Source organism: Ciconia boyciana, chromosome 8 (assembly GCF_034638445.1).
Source record: "Ciconia boyciana chromosome 8, ASM3463844v1, whole genome shotgun sequence".
Taxonomy (NCBI): domain Eukaryota; kingdom Metazoa; phylum Chordata; class Aves; order Ciconiiformes; family Ciconiidae; genus Ciconia; species Ciconia boyciana.
This window is the reverse complement of record NC_132941.1, coordinates 5,778,633-5,797,860: the sequence shown is the minus strand read 5'-3', so window position 1 is coordinate 5,797,860 and position 19,228 is coordinate 5,778,633.

Below are 19,228 nucleotides of genomic sequence, written 5' to 3'. Positions count from 1 at the left end.
TAGTGAAACTGATACCAGCAGTTGAAGGTAGGATAACAGGAGGAGGCAGAGTTGTTCATTGCAGAGGATTTACCCATGTTGTGTACTGCTGCTTTGGGATTGCCTGAATGAGAATAGATTTAGGAGATGGAGCCTCTGAGTAGAATGAATCTGAATAGGAAGCAAAGGAATAAGGAGCAATTGCTGTAACTATGAAGCAGCTCCAGATGTGCTGCTGCACATCTAGGATTTCAGATTTTTTTCCTTATGGGTCTATTTACTCTGTAAGGTATTCAGACACTATGGTGAAACAGAACACTTATTTTGGTTTTGTCATTTATGTAAACTGATTTTAGGGGAAAAAGAGGTACACTTTAAGAGCAGGAGCTAAATCAGGAGTGTCGTTACAATTGCCAGATAACTTTCCAGGATAACAGGCAACAAATACAGATTACAACATGGAACTAATCAACTTGGAAATAATTTGTGATCTTTTTGCACTTCAATGCAGGTGAGGCAACCATAAACAGTAGTGATGTGGTTTATACCTAGAATAATATCTTATATAAAAAAAATTATAAAATGGAAAAAAAATATTGCAAGGATATTGTCATTGACAAGTCTTCCTTTCCTGTATTGTTTCTTTTGAAACTTACACTCAAGGGTTGCAGACTGCAATATCTGGTGACCTGCATAAACTTGTATAGCAGCTAGTGTAGTGGTGTGATTCTATTATCTAGCCTTCACATCTTACCTGCTGGGAACTTCTAAGAAATGATGTTATAGTACAAGTAAACCAGTTCTGTTTTTTGTTGTGGCTTTCCTGTAAATATTACGGTGGGGCTCTTCAGGCATACAATCTCCACCTGTGCGTGTGTATACATGGAATTGCACCTAAAATATGGTACCTGCAACCACCTGCAGAACTAAGAATAGCCTTCATTTTATCTAACTAAGCCTTTATATCATCTAACACCCACATGCTGACTGCAGTTAAAGTTTGCTGCCCAAAAAGCTCATCTGGAACTATTTAAGACAACACGAGCACAAGACTTTGAATTGCATTCTTGAACTTTGCAGAGTCTGGACAGCACTTTCAGCAACTGTATCTTAATAATCTCTCATGGTTATTAAATTTCAGTGATTTAAAGGTAGTGTGCGAATCTCACCGATTTTTGTCGGTACAGTATCGTGGTGTGAATCACGCCAATTTTTGTCGGTATAGAATTGTGATGCGAGTTTCGTGCAGCTGCACAGCGGAGCACCGATTGAAAGCCTTTCCCGAATTTCCTGGGGTAGTTTAGGTAGTTTAGGGTAGTTTAGGAAAGGTGTAAAATACACCCTGTGCTGCCCCCAGCAGGCAGGTAAAAGTACAGGTGTTGAAAACACCTCTTGGATGTGCCATGCTGAGTGCTATTCACAGGGCTTAAAAGAACCTTAGCTTTGGGCTTTTGCAAGAACCTTCACCCGTGCAGTCCCCGCTGCAGAGTAAGCTTTCTGCTTTTAGGTAATGCCTATTTCATCTGTTGTAAAGACACACATGAAAAAAGGGCTGGCATTAGCCACATATCCATAAAAGCCTAGCAACCAAGAGTATTATCTTTATTCAGAAGAAGTATAGCACTTTTAAGGTTCAGAAACATATATAAAAATTGGGTTCTGAAATGGTCATTTTTCCCCTCTGCTATGCCATTATAGCGATCAGCCAAGCTTCTGCAAGGTAAATACTTTTGGAAAATAAGTGGAAATTTGCTGCAAATCAGTCCCTTTTGTGCATGGCCACAGGAGCATGTTGAAATGTTTGGACACTAATACCCATTCATTTTCTTGGCTCCATAAATAAAAGCCGCCAGCTATGTGGCGGCCGTGAAATGGTATTCTTCAGGACCCAGCAGGAAGCCCCATCCTTATTACCACTGCAGGGGGCAGGACAGGCCCAAAATAGCAAGACAACTAAATCAAGACATTTTCAATGTCTAACAAAATGACTGTGGTTTAGAGAGAAGCAAAAGGTTGGAAAAAAATTGGACAGCTTTTATACTTAGCGTAATACCTTTGTTAAAAGAGTTCAGATAAGAAAATAAGACCTTAAAAAAAAAAGCATAAGCATATTTCTGAATATCATTTAAAATATGTAAAGATCTTATGGAATCGTAAACAGAGCACACTGCTATCTGAAAGGACATCCTGTTCAAGTCATATTTTCCAAATGGTAGCCCATGGTTCATAGTAAATAAAGTCTTCTGCCAGTGTTGTTGTGTTTCTTGGTTTTTGATGAGACCAAAAGGTTTGAAAAGAGACATTGGAAATTTGTCAGTAAAATTGGAAATCTTTTTTGGTCCACAAAAAATTACTAAGAATAAGAATATTTATAAGGAGAAAAGGTTTTGGACTAAACCCTTGATTTTTTTTCTAGAGGCTTATTTAATTTTTATGGGCTTCATATACCAGGAAATATAATCCTAGGTTTTGGCATAACAACATACTGAAGGGCTTCAGTCAAAATAAAACCTACGTTAAAGCAATGTGCTGTTTTATGTAGCTGAACCGTGCTTATCTGGGAAAAGATTAAAGTAGTTTTAAAACTGAGCTTCAGGTAAATGGAGTATTTTAAGTGTACAAAGAACAATTCAGGGGATACCACCTTGCTTAAGATAATCAAAGATTAGACTGATGAGGTTTAAATGAATTCGTAGTTCATTGCTGTACTCCAAAACCAGTGTGTCATTCTCTACAACTACACCACTAAAATACATTACTGGGGAGATCTTAATTTTATTTTACTTTTATTCACTTGTGATTCTGATTATAAATTTGCTTAGACAAAGTTGAAGTAAGGATATGCCTTACACATTAACATTTCACTGAGGCATATATACATGTGTATACCTATAAATATATACTTACACATACAAATACACACACATTTTGGGGAATTAAAACAGTTACTCAGAATGTCTCATTATAGAAAGAAATATTCAGCTTTAGTTTCAAGAGAAAATAACTATTTTACCTGGACATTAAGTTTACTTGCACTGCAAAGGAGAAATTGCTAAGGTACAAAATGTCAGAGAAAAATGAATTCAGTGTATTACTGAGTGTTGTCTTGCGGGCTAACAAGGGCTTTTGGCAATAAAAGTAAAGTCTGAAAATGAGAAGAGGGAACCACAGTGCCAGTTCCGTGCTGTCTCCACCTCCATGTTAGCCTGGGACTTGAGACTGCCATCAGGCTCAAACTCCCTGGCCATTCAAACTTTTTTTATGTTGTCTGTCCTTCTAGCTCTGCTCTGGAATAAGCCAGATTGTCCAGGGAAACTTGTACATGTGATAGGAGTGGCTCGTTTCGAAGCTCTTTCCCTACAGGCAGAACAGAGACAACTGGTTGGCTCTGTTTGGCTCAATAAACTCAAGTCCGAAGAGTAAGGCAACACAGCGTGGTCCATGCAACCAACCACACTGCATGGTCATGTGCAAAGGATTCAGGGAATCCTATCCTTATGCTTAGACATATGCACATGTGCACTGAGGTAGCTTACAAAGTCAGAACTCTCTTATAAACAAGGACCCCCAAAATTATAAAAAATTAAGTCTAATTGTTGGTTGTCTTGGCTACAATAATTGAAAGAAACATTAAGGCGACAATCCTGCTTGTACCCAGTAAAGACACAAGGAGGTTCCAAAGGTGTCATTATGTATGTGAAAACCAGTGTAGTCCATCTCCATCCCATAAAGATCTCTGCATCATTTTGTTTCACCTCCTGCCTGTGTGGCACAGGTTTTACAGAAAGGGCAAGTTGAGCATCCGGACTGGTGGTAACCATAAGCCTAATCCTTCTGCATACGAGCACAGGCAGCCTTCCGCTTCCCATTACACCAGTAACTTAAGATACACCTTTGGGACACTGACAGTGACCCAGATACATAAGGCTGCTTGCTGCCCAGCTGTACAGCTCACCTTCCTGACCTCTTAGTTTAAAAAAGCAAAGGATCAACCAGTCTACAAAAGAAACTGTAGCGAAGGATATGTTGGTGTCAGGACTATCATTACCATAATTGACGCTACTGAAGTAATTCAGACATTAAGCCTGTAATCTGTGCTGCTGTTTGTATCTGCTTCATTTAAAAGTTACAAGGCCAAAATTCATTGAAACCAGCGGAGATTCGCCCCCTTACTCATTTACATTCGGCCCGCTGAGTGTGTGAAAAAAATCTCACCAAATTCTTTGAAAGCTTGTATTTGCAATATGACTTCTAAAATAATTAACCCTGGAAGTAGGATTTAACAAACTTACGTTTGATACGTGAAAGGAATAATACCTGAAACATCTTTCTTATGCTCAGCCTTTTATGACTCAGACTTTAATGATTGCAATAAACATTAGCTTACCTAATAAAAACTCTAGTATTTCAGAGCTGGCGCACAGTATGTTAACTGCATCTGGTGTCAACTGGAGCTAATTAATATTTTTATAGGTGTCTTCCATCCACTGTAGTTTAAACGGAAATATTGTGCGGTGCTTACATCAGAGCTGGAGGCAATTGAGAGCCGCTGCTTGCTTTCTAGGCTGAGCTGATAGCAAGTAGACCAATTTTTATAGGATTGTAAAAGCTAAATGTGGCTACGGTTCATGCAGAGAAGCACTTTTTCCTGTAGCTCTCGCAATTCAGGACTAATGCTTGTGGCTTGTTTGCTGCGAGGTAGCTGGAGAGATAGACGGAGGGACAGCGGACAGATAAACTGGCAAATAGCTATGCCTATACTTAGACAAAGCACACAGTGACCCAGACAAACCACACTTTTTTCTCCCCTCCTTCTAAAGGCTTTAAAAATGTGCTCTATCAAGCATTTACTTGTGGCGCAGATAAGATTTATCTAACAAGACTGGGCTAAAATTAAAAAGAAAGATGAAATAGCACAAGTGGTGCTAATATGTGTTTTGAAGCGTACCAATCGGCCTAGTGCAATGTCACAGCCCTGGGCTACATTTGCAAGTGGTCGAGCATCTCCTTTTTAAAAGGTTAACCTACAAAGAGCACACAAGCCCCTCTCTATGAATATGGGCAAACACCCAGGGAGCTCCACAACAATAAGAAAATAATGACATCAACCTGACCATGCTTAAGTACATAACATGCTGAAGGTTCACGGTTGTGTGGCCTGGAACAATAAAGGAAAAATAAAGAAGCCTGCTTGGTAGGCCCCAGCTGTTATTAGCCATGCTGTGAGATCAAGGGAAGGTATGATATGGGCTGCCATTTCAATTGAGACCAGGTTAATCTCTCAATTTGTGGAAAAGAAAAACTAAAAAAAAAAAAAAAAAATAGGGAGGGAGAGAAAGCAGTCTTCACTCCGCAGTGCTACATATGGGACAAATAACAATATCCCTATTTACATAATCTGTCTTTAACCCTTTCCTAATGGAGACTTAATTTCCTAAGAGTCACAAACCACAGATTTAATTTCCCTGCCCACCAAAATGAAATATCAAACCTCCGTTAACTGTTTCTCATTGGTGCTGCCATCGTTTGCGGCTGACATCAAATGCTGCCGGCGCTTACCCAGGAGGGACCGCTGACTGCTGCTGGGGGATCAGAAATGGGTATAAGGAGCTATGGACGCCACTGTTTTTCTGTCACTAATCTGTTTCTAGCACTGGGTAAATCATTTAAATTTGTGGCATCGTTTACGGGCATGAAATATGGCAAATAATACCAAGCGCTTTCACCAATACTCTCGATTAATATATTGCACTTCTCGAGTGAAGCGCTTTGTAGGTGAAAAACAGTCCTATTTAGTGTGACAGTATTGCGCGGAGGCAATGTGGTGACTTGATCCCATAGCTAGTTTTGACGTATAAGAGTCTGTACCGATGAGAGCAGTGAGGGAAGTCCAGGCTCCTCCGAGGTTGCCCACAAGCCTCCCTCGGGCTCCAGGTCGAGGCAGGATTTCCAGCAGGTCTGTTGTGGAAAGCTGCTTTCCTGCAGACTTGGAAAACTGAAATGGTATCTCTTAAAGGGTATAATTTATGAAATAATAGCCTAGAAGTACTGCATTATATTATACCTGTTTTATTTGTAGTTTATTATGTGTAAGCCAGTATGCACAGCCTGTGAGGCTTCCTTAGGGAGATGTTTAACTTCTCCCGACTGCTGTCCTTCACGTCAGCCCTCTGGAATAAGGGGAGATTAGTCCTTCCCCAAGAGCATCTGAGCATGATCACAGAAGACGAGGTAGGGGAAAAGGGACCCTGCAGCAAGGGCTAAGGCCGAGATGCTGCTGAGGACAGGGAATAGGCAGGACTCAGGGGCAGCGAAAGCACAGCGCTTCATAGGGAGCCAGGGGACTGCATGCAACTTGTCAAAATTTAGAAAGTCATTGAGCTGCTGATCTGAGAGCGAGCCTGAGGGAAAGCACCCACCTTGCAAGGACACAAGAGGCAGGGAGAGAATTTTGCTGAGTTTTTCACTCCCTTTTCTGTTTTCCTTAATTTTTCTGAGGTTTCTTTCATTTGAAAAAGTTCATCATTCTTGTCTCTGGTTCAAGAAGAAACCTACCTCTGGAGTTTACAAAGATAGAGCTGTGTTCTTGGTGTGCTCCCTTTAAAGAAAAAGATGCACGCAGAGTCATCTCAAAGCTCTGCTGACTCAGCATCGCAAGTACTAAGACTGACTAAAAACTGGTGCTTTTTTTCCCAGGTACTACAATGATTTGAATGAGTGAAAATATCTGTATCAAGCTGAAGCAGGGGGCAAATAAGAAGCCTGTGGCAAGGCAGAAAACAATGTCCCTAAAAATCCAGGTGAGCACTATAAAATCAGCCACTACACAACCACTTTTCACTGAGTTACTCCAGTATCCTTTACCATCGTCAAAAGGTTGATCCAGCAGTAGGAAGTGTATTTATTATTTTGTTCTCACTGTAGGCTTTGCTTTCAGCTGTGCTCATGCCTCAGGTTCTTAAGACTTTACGTTATAACATTTCATTGTTAGTTCATGACTTAATCAGACTTTTAACTATTTTAACAAAAAAAAAGTTTTCCCTGTGTGTCCAGATTACATTAATTTTTATTGAAAAGTTTAAATAAAATGGTATTTAGAGGATGAGATTAAGACAAAGTTTTGTTGGGATGTAGAACCTCCTTTAGCCATGTTATTGTGGAAGATTTTACCATGAGTGAGATAGCGATCTTACGCAGAAAGTACTACGTGATTGATACTTAAAAACTAGCATGCGTCCTTCACAGCCAAAGGGAAATGCCACCCACAATTCTGACACTATGTAAATCCTACTCCATCAATATTTTTTTTCATATACATGCATGTACATGTCTGTATATAAATACTAAATAGTGATATGTTGTGATAGTTGCTAGAGAAGCTTGTAAGGAAGACATAAATATAAAAGATAACTACTAAAAGATCCCAAGAATATCCTTAAGTTCATACCTATTTATTCATTTCTGTTCTGTAAATCAACTTCTAAAATTAGTTTATGAAAGGAAAAACCTTGTACTCCAGCAGAGCATTTGCTTAGGAATGGCAATGGAGGAAGAACTAATCCTAGAATTGATTCTGAAAATTAGCTTACTGACACAAATGTGCCTGTTGAACAAGGAAGGAATATCAAAACTGGTTCCTGTAGGATACCTGGACAGGATAGTTTTATACTATTAGTGTAACCATCACGCTTGGATTCTTTCTTTTTTGAAGACTATGTATTTTGAGAAAATCCTGTTGGCAATATGAAGTAAAAATTGTTGCAGAGAAGGCACTATATTGATAGACTTGTAAAGTTCTTTGCATTTTCTAACTCTAATAATATACATTTTTTATTAATAGCCTTCTGTTGCAAAGTGGAGATGGGTAGTATTTGCTTGAAACGTTAATGGTGGTCAGCTCTTCTGCATGAAAGTTTTTGGTGGAGATTCTTGAGCATATTCATTTTGCCTGAGATCAGGGACTATATTAGAACCTAAACATCTTTGTAGTATATTCATAGAGAAGTTCCCCTTTGCGTATTTTTTCTGCTGTATTAAATGTTTTTTGTGATTAAATACCAAAGTACCAAGGACTTGAAAGCAGCTGTTTACTAGATCTTTCTAAGAACTAGTAACTAAGAACCCGTGTACTAGATCTTTCTTCTCTAGTAAATGTAGTTACCTTCTCTCTGGGCTCAGTAGCTCACTTCTTCACCAAATTGACAGAACCAACTTAATCTTTGCCAGATTTATGCAGCACTTTGAGGAAAGACTGTGCTTATATCCATTGAGCTGTACATGGTCTGTGGCTACTTTCCCTCCGGTGTCCGTTTTGTCTGTTCTTCAGTACTTTAAATTCAACGCTTTCAGATTATAATGAAAATCTTCCAGATGTAGAGTCTAAATTTTCATTACACATGTTACCAGCAGGGAACATCATGGAGTTCTAGTGCCTGAATGAGTGCTGTGCATTACCTGTAATGTAAAAGAAATAGCAGTAACAGGGATATCACATCCTAATTAACCATGATATTCTTGCACAGATAAAAATAAATCTATAACCTACTTCTTTCCTACTCACTAACTCTTGTAGCAAGAAGATGTGGTCCCAAATAGTGTGCCTGCACATGCTGTCATGGAAACATATGGCATGGCTTCCTTTACCTTAGTAATGTAAGGAGTAGGTTCTGGTCCTTTATTATAAATTTATGTACAGAGAATCATTAGAAAACATTTCTTTTGTTTTGTTGGCAAATAGTTCCTAGCACACACTAAATCATATCTTATTTTATTCACACAGCACTTAACAGCAGTGCAGCCAGGTGTCGCGGATGGAGTGAGAGTGCACTTCACTCGTAAGAGAGAAGTAAAAATATAGTTTATTGATACAAAATAGGGAGTTAACAAAGTTCAATGCGACAGTGTTTTAACAAGATTCGATGGCGAGGCACACTTGATTATTTACTGCATAGAGGACAGGGTCAGACAAAACTGTCAGGGAGACCCTCCCGTTGAGTCATGAGGTTCGGAAGGATCCCCTTGCTTTCTAAACTCCTTCTCAGAGAGGAGTCTAGGTGCGGCTAGATCCAGTCCTAGTCCCAGACTTGGTCAACGGTTTATATCTAAAGGATTATATGTGCGCAGTCAATCCTTTATATCACTTAGCTAAGATTTCAAAGTTTAGCATGCTGTTAGTCACTTACCGAGGATCTGTTGCGGCAAGGAATCTCTCAACCTCGAGGAGTAACAGCTTGAGAGGCGTCCCTGCTCAAGGGGAGATCCTGGCGTGCAGCCCGCTGCCGTGCAGGAGAGCTCAAGGGCCCTGGGCTGTCCACTATTTAAGGAGTAAGATGATTGACTTATGGTCATATTTGCATATCAGCAAGAGGTTTAGATCCTTGCTTCAAAGCAGCCAATGGCTACTTTGTTGCCATTTGTCCTCAAGGTCCAGGATAACTGGATGCAGCTATCAGGATGACTCCCACTGACGGGTACTCCTTGTGCAGGAGCTGGGGAGCTGGGGGGGAGCACACCGCCACACTCCCACCCCGTGACTATAGTCAATTCATCTTACCTTCACAGAGTGGTGGTACGGTCACCTCTTGCCTCTGTGCCATAAATAGTATACTGATGGTTTGTGCGCTTATAGATCCATGGTAAGTAGACAGTGAAGCACTGCTATTTGTTATGCGTTAATTTGTATGTTTTGGGTGGTTGAAGTTGGGTTATCTGTTTTATCATGTGCCAAACCTTTATATACAATATAATTATAAAGCAATAGACACACTAATGTTAGAGTTAGTAAAATGACAACTGGGTGAAGCATAAGATTGAACACTCCCGTTGCTGTCGGTGACCATCCAAGAAGAGTTTCCCACCAATGGTGTTCTCCATCCTTCTTCACTCTTTCCAAGACATGGTGTATTTCTTCTGCATCATGATGAACGGTGATTAGAGTTTTGTGTCCATTGTTTCGTATGCGTTCTAGCAGTTGACACAGGTCATCATGTTGTAGTAGTTTCTTCACCAATGTAAGATTCATTCCGATGGGGTAGACAATAAATCTTGACTCAATGTGTAGTTAGATTGTAACAATTGATAAGACGTAACAGGAGCTGAATAATTGAAGTCACATCCCACAATTTTAGTAAAGTTACAAACACAAATATTTGAGCGATTGCTTGTATCTACAGTAACGTTATCTACAAATATAACATCACAAAGGGTTCTCATACAAACACATCCTTTTCCAGTATACACAAGTACAGTTTCAGGGCTTCATCAGGTCGTATTTCAAAATGACAAACATTTTGTTCAGTGTCAAGACAAATGTCTTGGGCTTTGAGGTGTTACTCTCACAAATAAATCCTTGTTGTTCCGTACAACGCATGCATTAACATCAACAGTTTGCCATTTGTTTCCATTTCGGTGGGCCCATACTCTATGTTCTAATGGATAGAGTACAGTTCCATTGTGATTCAATCCCAGCGCAATGATTGGGTATATGGTGTATACCGAAGCATTGTGAATTGTTAAGACAAAAGCTGTGGCCTTATTGCTAATGGGGTCATAAGTGAAATTGACTAAATACCACCAGGACTGGAATTCTTTCTCAAATTTAGTTGCATTATCCCAAATTACCTTTCGAATTTCAGTGGGTAAGGTGCCCTCTTCACCTTCTCTTATAATTGCTGCTACCATAGATTGCATCCACAGTTGAGCTTGGATACAACTAAGAGCTAGAGAAACATTGGTTTGGGCTACACCAAGTGCATCCACAATCAGTTGGTGGTCCCTTTCATTAATTCTTTTCCACTGAGGTAATATATCAGATAAGAGCCATTGGTTAGTTCCCAATGCTAATAGAGAAGACCGTAATGGGTGTTCTAATTTGTTCAAATCACTTGTTGTTGTGCTCCAGTTTGTTTACGAGTACTTCGGCATCGATACTATTTAAGACTCCCAATCCTGTCCCTATGATACCGGTCACATCTCTCCTTGTTCGTCTTGGAGAGGTGAGGGTTCGCCCATGTAACCATGCTAACCATCCTGCATAGGACGTACCTAGGAATGGTGAACAGGTCGGTTTGATTGCAGAGATATTAATTTGCATTAGTAGTTCTACCTCGTTTAAGAGACCATGATGGATTAAATAACACTTGTTGTTGGCCTGTATTCTTGATCACATATGGTCCAACTTCAGAAAACCTGTGGGGATAGAATTGTCTCATCCTTTACAGTCAGGGCGGATGTTGTGCTAGGCTTAATAATGTCTATTTTAAATTTAAAGGATAATCCCACACGATGGTGAGCCCAGAGGCAGACTACAAAAACAGGTCGTACTAAGGTAAACATTGTACCAACAGTCCAGTTTTTCAAAGGCGCAAAGTTTCGTATCTTTGGCTATTGGTTTTGATGTAATGTTGTACACAGAAATCTGAGATGCCTTCTCATGGGTAGACCCATTGATCATCCGGCATCCTATTTTAATTTCTTTCCCTGCTGTTCCTCGGAGCCGGGGAACTTTATCATCTTTATCCCAGCTCCATTCATTTTCTAAGTATGTTTCAGTTCCGTGCATGACCACGGTGGAAAGCTTTAAATCCCCTTACTAGAGTGTATTCCCATACTTCCAGTGTACTTAACACGAGCTTGGGACCATGGCCATTCTAGGGTTCTTTGACCACAGGCTAAGAAGAGCAGCATTGTTAGGGTTTGGAATAGTAACATGAACACAGCATTTCCATCTGCCATCTTGTGGGGTGCTGTAAGAGAAAATAGAGACTTGTTTCGGTGGGGAGAGTCCGAACAGGTTACCCCATTAAGAAGAAGGAAAAATCCATCGTGAACTAATTCTGTGTTTTGCACCACTGCTATCAGTAGCTTCCCAGGCAAGTGGGCCACGAGGTTTAGTTAAAGTCATAGGCACAGTACCGATAGATGGCAAATTGACCATCACAGGCTGTCCTGGCTGTAATGTCATTGGATATTCTCTTTCCTAGTAGGTGGAGCGCTAAGCTCAGTTTTTGCAAAGAATGCTCGGCTTACAGGGCTTCCAGTAGGCCCATACCGATTGTTTAATTGATGGAGTACTTTTGGGAAGTCTCGTATCCCATTGAGCTTCCTGTGGTTTGAGACTCCTTTTCAACAAGCCATTAGCTCTTTCTACCATCCCATTTGATTGAGGTAGTATGGGGTGTGGAAAACCCATCTAATTCCCTCTTGTTTTGCCCAATCTTGCACTTCCTTACAAGAAAAGTGTGAGCCATTATCACTCTGGATAACATCAGGAGTAGGTAGATTTGAGAACCAAAATGATAGCCCTCGCACTGTATTTCTTCGCCCATCGGCTTTCCGACATTTAGTCGCCATAAGCAAGCCGGAGACTACTTCCACTCCTGTAAGGATGTATCGATATCCTGCAGAGGATTTGGAATGGTCGATATAATCAATTTGCCATGTAGACCATAAAGTTTTCCCTTCATTGATATGTAAAGGTGGTGCTTTGGCAGGATGATCTGCTTGTAATTTCAGTCTACACTGAGGACATTCTGTAAGAATAGTTTCACAAGTTTTTCTATTTATAGGCCAGCCTTTACTCTGTGCAGCAAAGTAAAGTGCTTCTTTACCTGTGTGGCCTAGGTTTTGATGTAACCATTCTCCCAGTCGATACCACTCAGGATTTAAGGTGATTTTCCTAATTTTAGTTAGCTCATCTACCTTTTGATTCCACTTTGTGGCTGGTTGATTATCTTTAGCATGAGCTTTTACCCATCCCATCTTGAAAGGTGTTTTCCTGGCTATATCTAGTAATAATTGCCAATCTTTGTTTCTCCAAACTGGGGATCTATTTACTTCCCAATTCAAGGTTTCCCATTGACAGAGCCACTGTGTGGCACCATTACACAGCATAGGAGTCTACATATATGATTTTTGCTCCATTCTGTGCTGACAAAACAACTGCTCTTATTTCTCCTACTTGTGCACTGCCTTCACCTTCTTCTACTACTTGTTTGCCGGTGGTAATGTCTAATGCAACAGCCTTATATTGCCATTTACCATTTACCCTTTTTGCTGAAGCATCTGTAAACCAAATGTTTTCTGTTGGTGTACCCTCAGTGAGGGTGGTGCCACCAGAATGGGTGAAGGTTTAAAGGTTGTTGTAATGCTAAAGGGTCTGTGTTTATGGGCATCTGCAATTTGGAAACCTTAGTGTGTCCTTCAGTTAGTTGCATATTTTCTGCAACTCCTGTTAGGTAGGCATACCATTTTCGGACAGTGGGTTTTGTGCAACTCCTTCTGGGGAGCAGTCCCCTTTAGGATTGCTTCTAGTAAATTAAATGGTCCTCTAGTTTGCACAGGTTGTCCCTGATGTATTTTCTCAACTTGTTTAACTGCTCGGACTAAAGATAAAAGTCCCTTTTCCCATTCAGAGTATCGTTGTTCTGTTTCTTTAAATGCAGTTGAGCTAAACAATAAAGGTCTTTTTGGCCCATCGGGTCCAGTTTGGAACAGGTTACAGTAAGTAGCATGTTCGGCGAAACCCCATTCGGCTATAATAGGGTCGCGGGGTGTACTGGTCCCAGTGACTGATATGTTTTTAACTCTTCAGTTAGAGTTTTGACTGCCTCTTTATGTTCTAATTTCCACTCCCAGGGTTTGCCTTTCCGTAAGAGTGAGTATAAGGGACGGGAAATGATAGAAAATCCAGGCACATGTTTCCTCCAATATCCTAAAGTTCCCATTAATTGTTGTAACTCCTTCCTTGATTGGGGCATTTGCAGCTCTTCCATTTTCTTAAGGTATCTGGAAGGAATCACTGCACTGCCTGCTATCCACCAAGTACCTAAAAATTTTACTTCTTTGCTTGGTCCCTGACATTTTCCAGGTGGAATCTCAATTTCTGCTTTATTTAGTGCTTGCCATACTGCTGCTGCCGCTTCCCCAACCTTTTCAGGGGAAGTTCCTCCAATCAGAATATCATCTATATATTGGTACAGTTTCACTTCTTGGGGGAGTAAGACTGTCTGTAAAAGTTCAGCAAGCGCAACGTGAGCAATCGTGGGTGAATGTTTATACCCTGTGGGAGTCTGTTAAAGGTGTATTGTATTCCTCCCAAGTGAAAGCAAACTTCTCTTTATCCTCCTCCTTTAAGGGAACCATAAAGAACATATCCTTTACATCTAGCGCTGCCATCCACGGGTGTGCAGCTGCTTGCAAAGTAGCTGTTAAGTTGGCAATGTTTGGCACAGCAGCTGTGAGCGGGGCTGTATTGGCGTTCAGGCGCCGATAATCAACAGTTAAACGCCACCTCCCGTCTGGTTTCCGGACGGGCCAGACAGAGTGAGTTATATGGGGAGTGCGTTCTGGAGATAATTTGTCGTTTCTCCAAATCAGCTATGACTTCAGAAATTCCATTTCTGTGCCGCAGCAGAAATGGGATATTGCGTGCGTTAGTGATTTTTGACTCTGGGAGCGCAGGGGCTGCGCGCAGTGCCTCGCACTGCAGCCTCCCGGCTTCTGCTGGGGTTGGGATCGATGTTCGAGCCGAAGGACCACGCGCTGCCGTTCGGCAGGCGCCAGGTTCGTCCGTTTAAAACATCGAAACCTAAAATATTTTCATGGTGATCTTTAATTGCAAAGCGAGTACTCGACATGCGCTTCTCGCCCGGGAGCCATAAATTGACCTTGGCAGTTTGGCACTGAACACTCACTCCGTTCACGCCGGTAATTTTAACTCTTTGCCGTCTGGGTCGTACACCCAGCTTCTCGGCATCTTGTTGTGTTAATAGTGAAATTTGTGCTCCCGTATCTATTAAAAACTTTACCAATTGTCTTTGAGGACCAACTGGAATTAGAATGTATGGGCCGTTATCATTTATCCACTGATAAGCCTCCACTTTCCGGACAGGCAGGCCCAATTGCCTTCCGGACACTACCCGTTTTTTGACTTCATGTCCTGCAGTTCCTCCCTAAGGGGAGGAAGGGGTTATCTCCCCTTCTGGGGTCTGGTGCAGGAGGAGTTGAAATATGGTCCTTCCTTTCACCATTATCTCGTTTCTGGAATGCTTCAATTAGACTTAAAATAATGCCAGTAGGTTGACCTTGAATCGCAGCTCTGGGAATGCCTAAAGCTAATGCATTCCTCCACAACTCATTCCTCTGTTCTCGAGATTCTGTTTGGGGTTTTTAAATTTGTTTCCCTTCGATCTAGTTTCTGTTCCCTGTTTTATGGGTCTTACTTTGTGATCTCCTCCCCGGGGCTTCAGGTTTTGTTTTTCAGCTGGTGCATCGTCCCAGCCCATCTCACGGCTGTAGTTAACAATGCCGTGCATCCAGTTCTGCCCAGGTAGGGAGCTGCTTGTGAGGCATTTTGAGCGTTATCACCTAGTCCCTCATTGTGCTCTGTGTCTTTCTTGATCTCATCTCGTTTTGCAACTAAATGGGATTTAAGAATTGCCGGGGCTCCTCTAATCAGTGGTTTTAACATTGCGAAATCTACTGTAGCAGACAGTGGGACATCATGGGACCCTCGTTTGTGCATGGCTTGTATACAGGCGGCTTTTGTGATGGCTGTAGAGAGCTCACTTAAAGATTTAATGGGAATTATGGAGGGTTCACCTCGCTCCATGCTGTCTATTCCTCCAGCCCAATAAGCTACTCGGCTGGTGATAGAATGAGGTGTATTTGTCGGGTCAGGTCCTAAATTTAAGAAAACTCCCGGACCCCAATAGCCGCTTGCTTCGTCCTCACTCAACATTATTCGGTCACCGCCACTGAGGCATACTCGCCACAAGTATTCCGTTTCAGTTTCACCTGGTTTTCTGCTATATCTCTCTTGCAAATTTGTCAATTGCAACGGATCCCAGGGGATGGTTCGCGTAGTATGTCGCGGATGACCACCCCGAGGACCCACAGTTCTTTCTGTTTTAACAATGGGTCTGGCTTCGTACTCAGGAGGATTTGTGGGGAACAAAGGGTCGTCGTCTTCTGGCTCGCTATCATCGGGATCACCCCAGATGTCTCCATCCCAATCTTCAGGGGATACTATTAGTTTCCTAATCTGTACAATGTCGGGGGGGCGGGGAGCCTGTATAAGCATCATCTCGACCTTTTCTCCCAACTTTTTGTCTTTTTTCCTTTTCCTCCTGTAACTGTTTCTGCAGTTGTTCAATTTTAAAAGATAGTAACAACTCGGTTGCCTTTCTACCTTCTATTTCCTTCTCTAGGTCCTGCTCCCTTTTATTTCTGTTGTCTCTTTCTGATGTGCAGCTTCTAAGCAGGCACCTAGCATCTTGCAGATAATTCCTTTCCTTTTCCATCTTTTGTGTGGCCTCTAGTTACTTTTAGGTGTTCTTCAATGGCTTCCCAATTATGCCAATTGTCACGAGTCCATTCTGCTGAGAATTTGGGACTCGGATTCACTCCATGCCTCCGTAAATAATCAGTGATACTACTTGCCATCCTGCCGACTACGCCAATTTGTCGCGGATGGAGTGAGAGTGCACTTCACTCGTAAGAGAGAAGTAAAAATATAGTTTATTGATACAAAATAGGGAGTTAACAAAGTTCAATGCGACAGTGTTTTAACAAGATTCGATGGCGAGGCACACTTGATTATTTACTGCATAGAGGACAGGGTCAGACAAAACTGTCAGGAGACCCTCCCGTTGAGTCATGAGGTTCGGAAGGATCCCCTTGCTTTCTAAACTCCTTCTCAGAGAGGAGTCTAGGTGCGGCTAGATCCAGTCCTAGTCCCAGACTTGGTCAACGGTTTATATCTAAAGGATTATATGTGCGCAGTCAATCCTTTATATCACTTAGCTAAGATTTCAAAGTTTAGCATGCTGTTAGTCACTTACCGAGGATCTGTTGCGGCAAGGAATCTCTCAACCTCGAGGAGTAACCTTGAGAGGCGTCCCTGCTCAAGGGGAGATCCTGGCGTGCAGCCCGCTGCCGTGCAGGAGAGCTCAAAGGGCCCTGGGCTGTCCACTATTTAAGGAGTAAGATGATTGACTTATGGTCATATTTGCATATCAGCAAGAGGTTTAGATCCTTGCTTCAAAGCAGCCAATGGCTACTTTGTTGCCATTTGTCCTCAAGGTCCAGGATAACTGGATGCAGCTATCAGGATGACTCCCACTGATGGTTACTGCTTGTGCAGGGAGCTGGGGAGCTGGGGGGGGGGGGAGCACACCGCCACACCAGGTGCTAAATAATAACAGAGTTACATCAAATGCCTTGGCGGTTCAGTTGGGAGAAGCATCCAAAAGTTCAGATACTTATCTGGAACCCTCCCAAACCATGCTGGTTTGGAAACTAAACTAAAAAAAAATCACTAAAAAAGCTGCTTTGTAGAGCAATCCCTTTTTTTCTGTTTTGTAAGGTACCTTAAGGTATAGAAGTTTGAGTACCTGCAAATAAGTATATAATGTGTTATTTACTCAAAGGTACGTATGAAACTAAGGATTCAGGACTCGCTGACTTTTGATACTAAGTTGGTTTGCGTTTCCTGTTCTTATTACAATCAGAAGTACCGAGGGGAAAATAATCAGCAAAGTAGCCTTTAAAAAATCTACCAGAAACTAAGAAAACATATCTTATTGTTTTTTAATAGTTTCTTAAATTTGTTCTAACTTTAGTAAATCAATTTTTATATTTTTCATGGTTCTGAGCTCCTCATGTATGCAAATACATGATTTGAAAGGACAGTAAACTGAAAGGAGAAGAGAGTAAATCAAATTTTGGCAAGCATAGTGTTTTATTGACAGCGACAAACAGGCTTTTACCTATCATTTCTGTACCTATGAGGCTTTTGGCTGCATTTGAAGACAAAAGTTCTGTTTTTTCTGAACTTAGGAATATTAAAGTTCTGTCAGTAGAACACCCCAAATACTTCCTCACTGCTGAAATCCATTGCCTAAAGATAGCACTTGTCCAGTAGGTGTGTTCAGAACAGAACCCACACCTACTAAGTGCTGCCCCTGTGGTCTTCAGTCTGCATTTTCTTGTAATGCAGTTGTGTTCACGAGCAATAGTGCTACCACATTGAAATCCTCAGCCTATGGCCTTTAAGCGGAAATTTTGCTGGTGCAAGATTTCAATCTAAACCACCCTGTTTATATACAATGTTCCCAGAATAAATGATATATTTCTCATTTCCCTGTGGGAAAGATGATTATTGTAGAGGTGAGAATATGGCGATCATCTTCCCCCCACATTTTCTCTTTGGACTTTATGTAAAAATAAGATACCGTTGGTGCTCTGGACAAGTGTGAGACCACCAGCTAATTTTGCATAGCCCACTGAACAGTTAGATGGGAATTGCTCTTCAGGGTGTTCTCTTTGACAATAAACAGAAGCCTCAAGTCTGTGTTTGGCTGCAGTTCAAAAAAATTACTAAGGAATCCTACACACTTATGTATATGAATACAAGCAACTGCACGTTCCCATACAGTAAGCTTGCAACCACAGTTATTAACATTTTAAAATGAGTAAATGCAAATAAAATGACTGAGTAATACATGTTATATTAAGATCAGCTATATGAAAAGCAAAAGGATTAAAAGTTAATTTCATCCTTTTTAATTCAAGGGACATATAAATGGCATTCTGGGTAGAGTCAACTCCTCTTTTATCAGTCCTTTGATGCTGCTTTCTCACTGATTCAGTTGTTCAAATGCTACCTACATAATAAAATCCTGAGTTAATTTACTAAGATTTTACACCAGTGCAAATGAAAGAAGGGAAAGTGCTAAACAAGGCAATTAGCACTCTGTTTAGTGCACTCCCAAAATAAATGTAGGCAATTTACAATTTGGCAAATGGCACTCTATCCGGATCCAAGTCATTTCAGCCTAAGGGGTTGGTGCAGTTCATTAGGGGTGAAGGGAAAGGGTCTTTGTTTTGCTTTGCTTTTTAACTATATGTATATATACACACACATACAAATACACACGTTGCTATTAAGGTCCACCCGATTTTATAGTACAGCAACAGATGTGACCCTTCCTGGGGTTACAAGGACTTCTGGTGGAAAAATGTCAAGCTCTGTGCTCACACTGTCCACATAAATGACCTCATTTATGGTGATAATGCTCTTTCCAAAGTGAGGGATTCCAAAATTGGCAAGTCAGTGATAACCTCCTTTGTGGCTTTCTTGCCATGATGGTTTTCTGTGTACTTACATGTTTATTATCACTGGAGCTGCTCAGATCAGATCCATGAACCTGGGAATGTCCTGAGTGAAATGATAAGATAAAGCACTCCA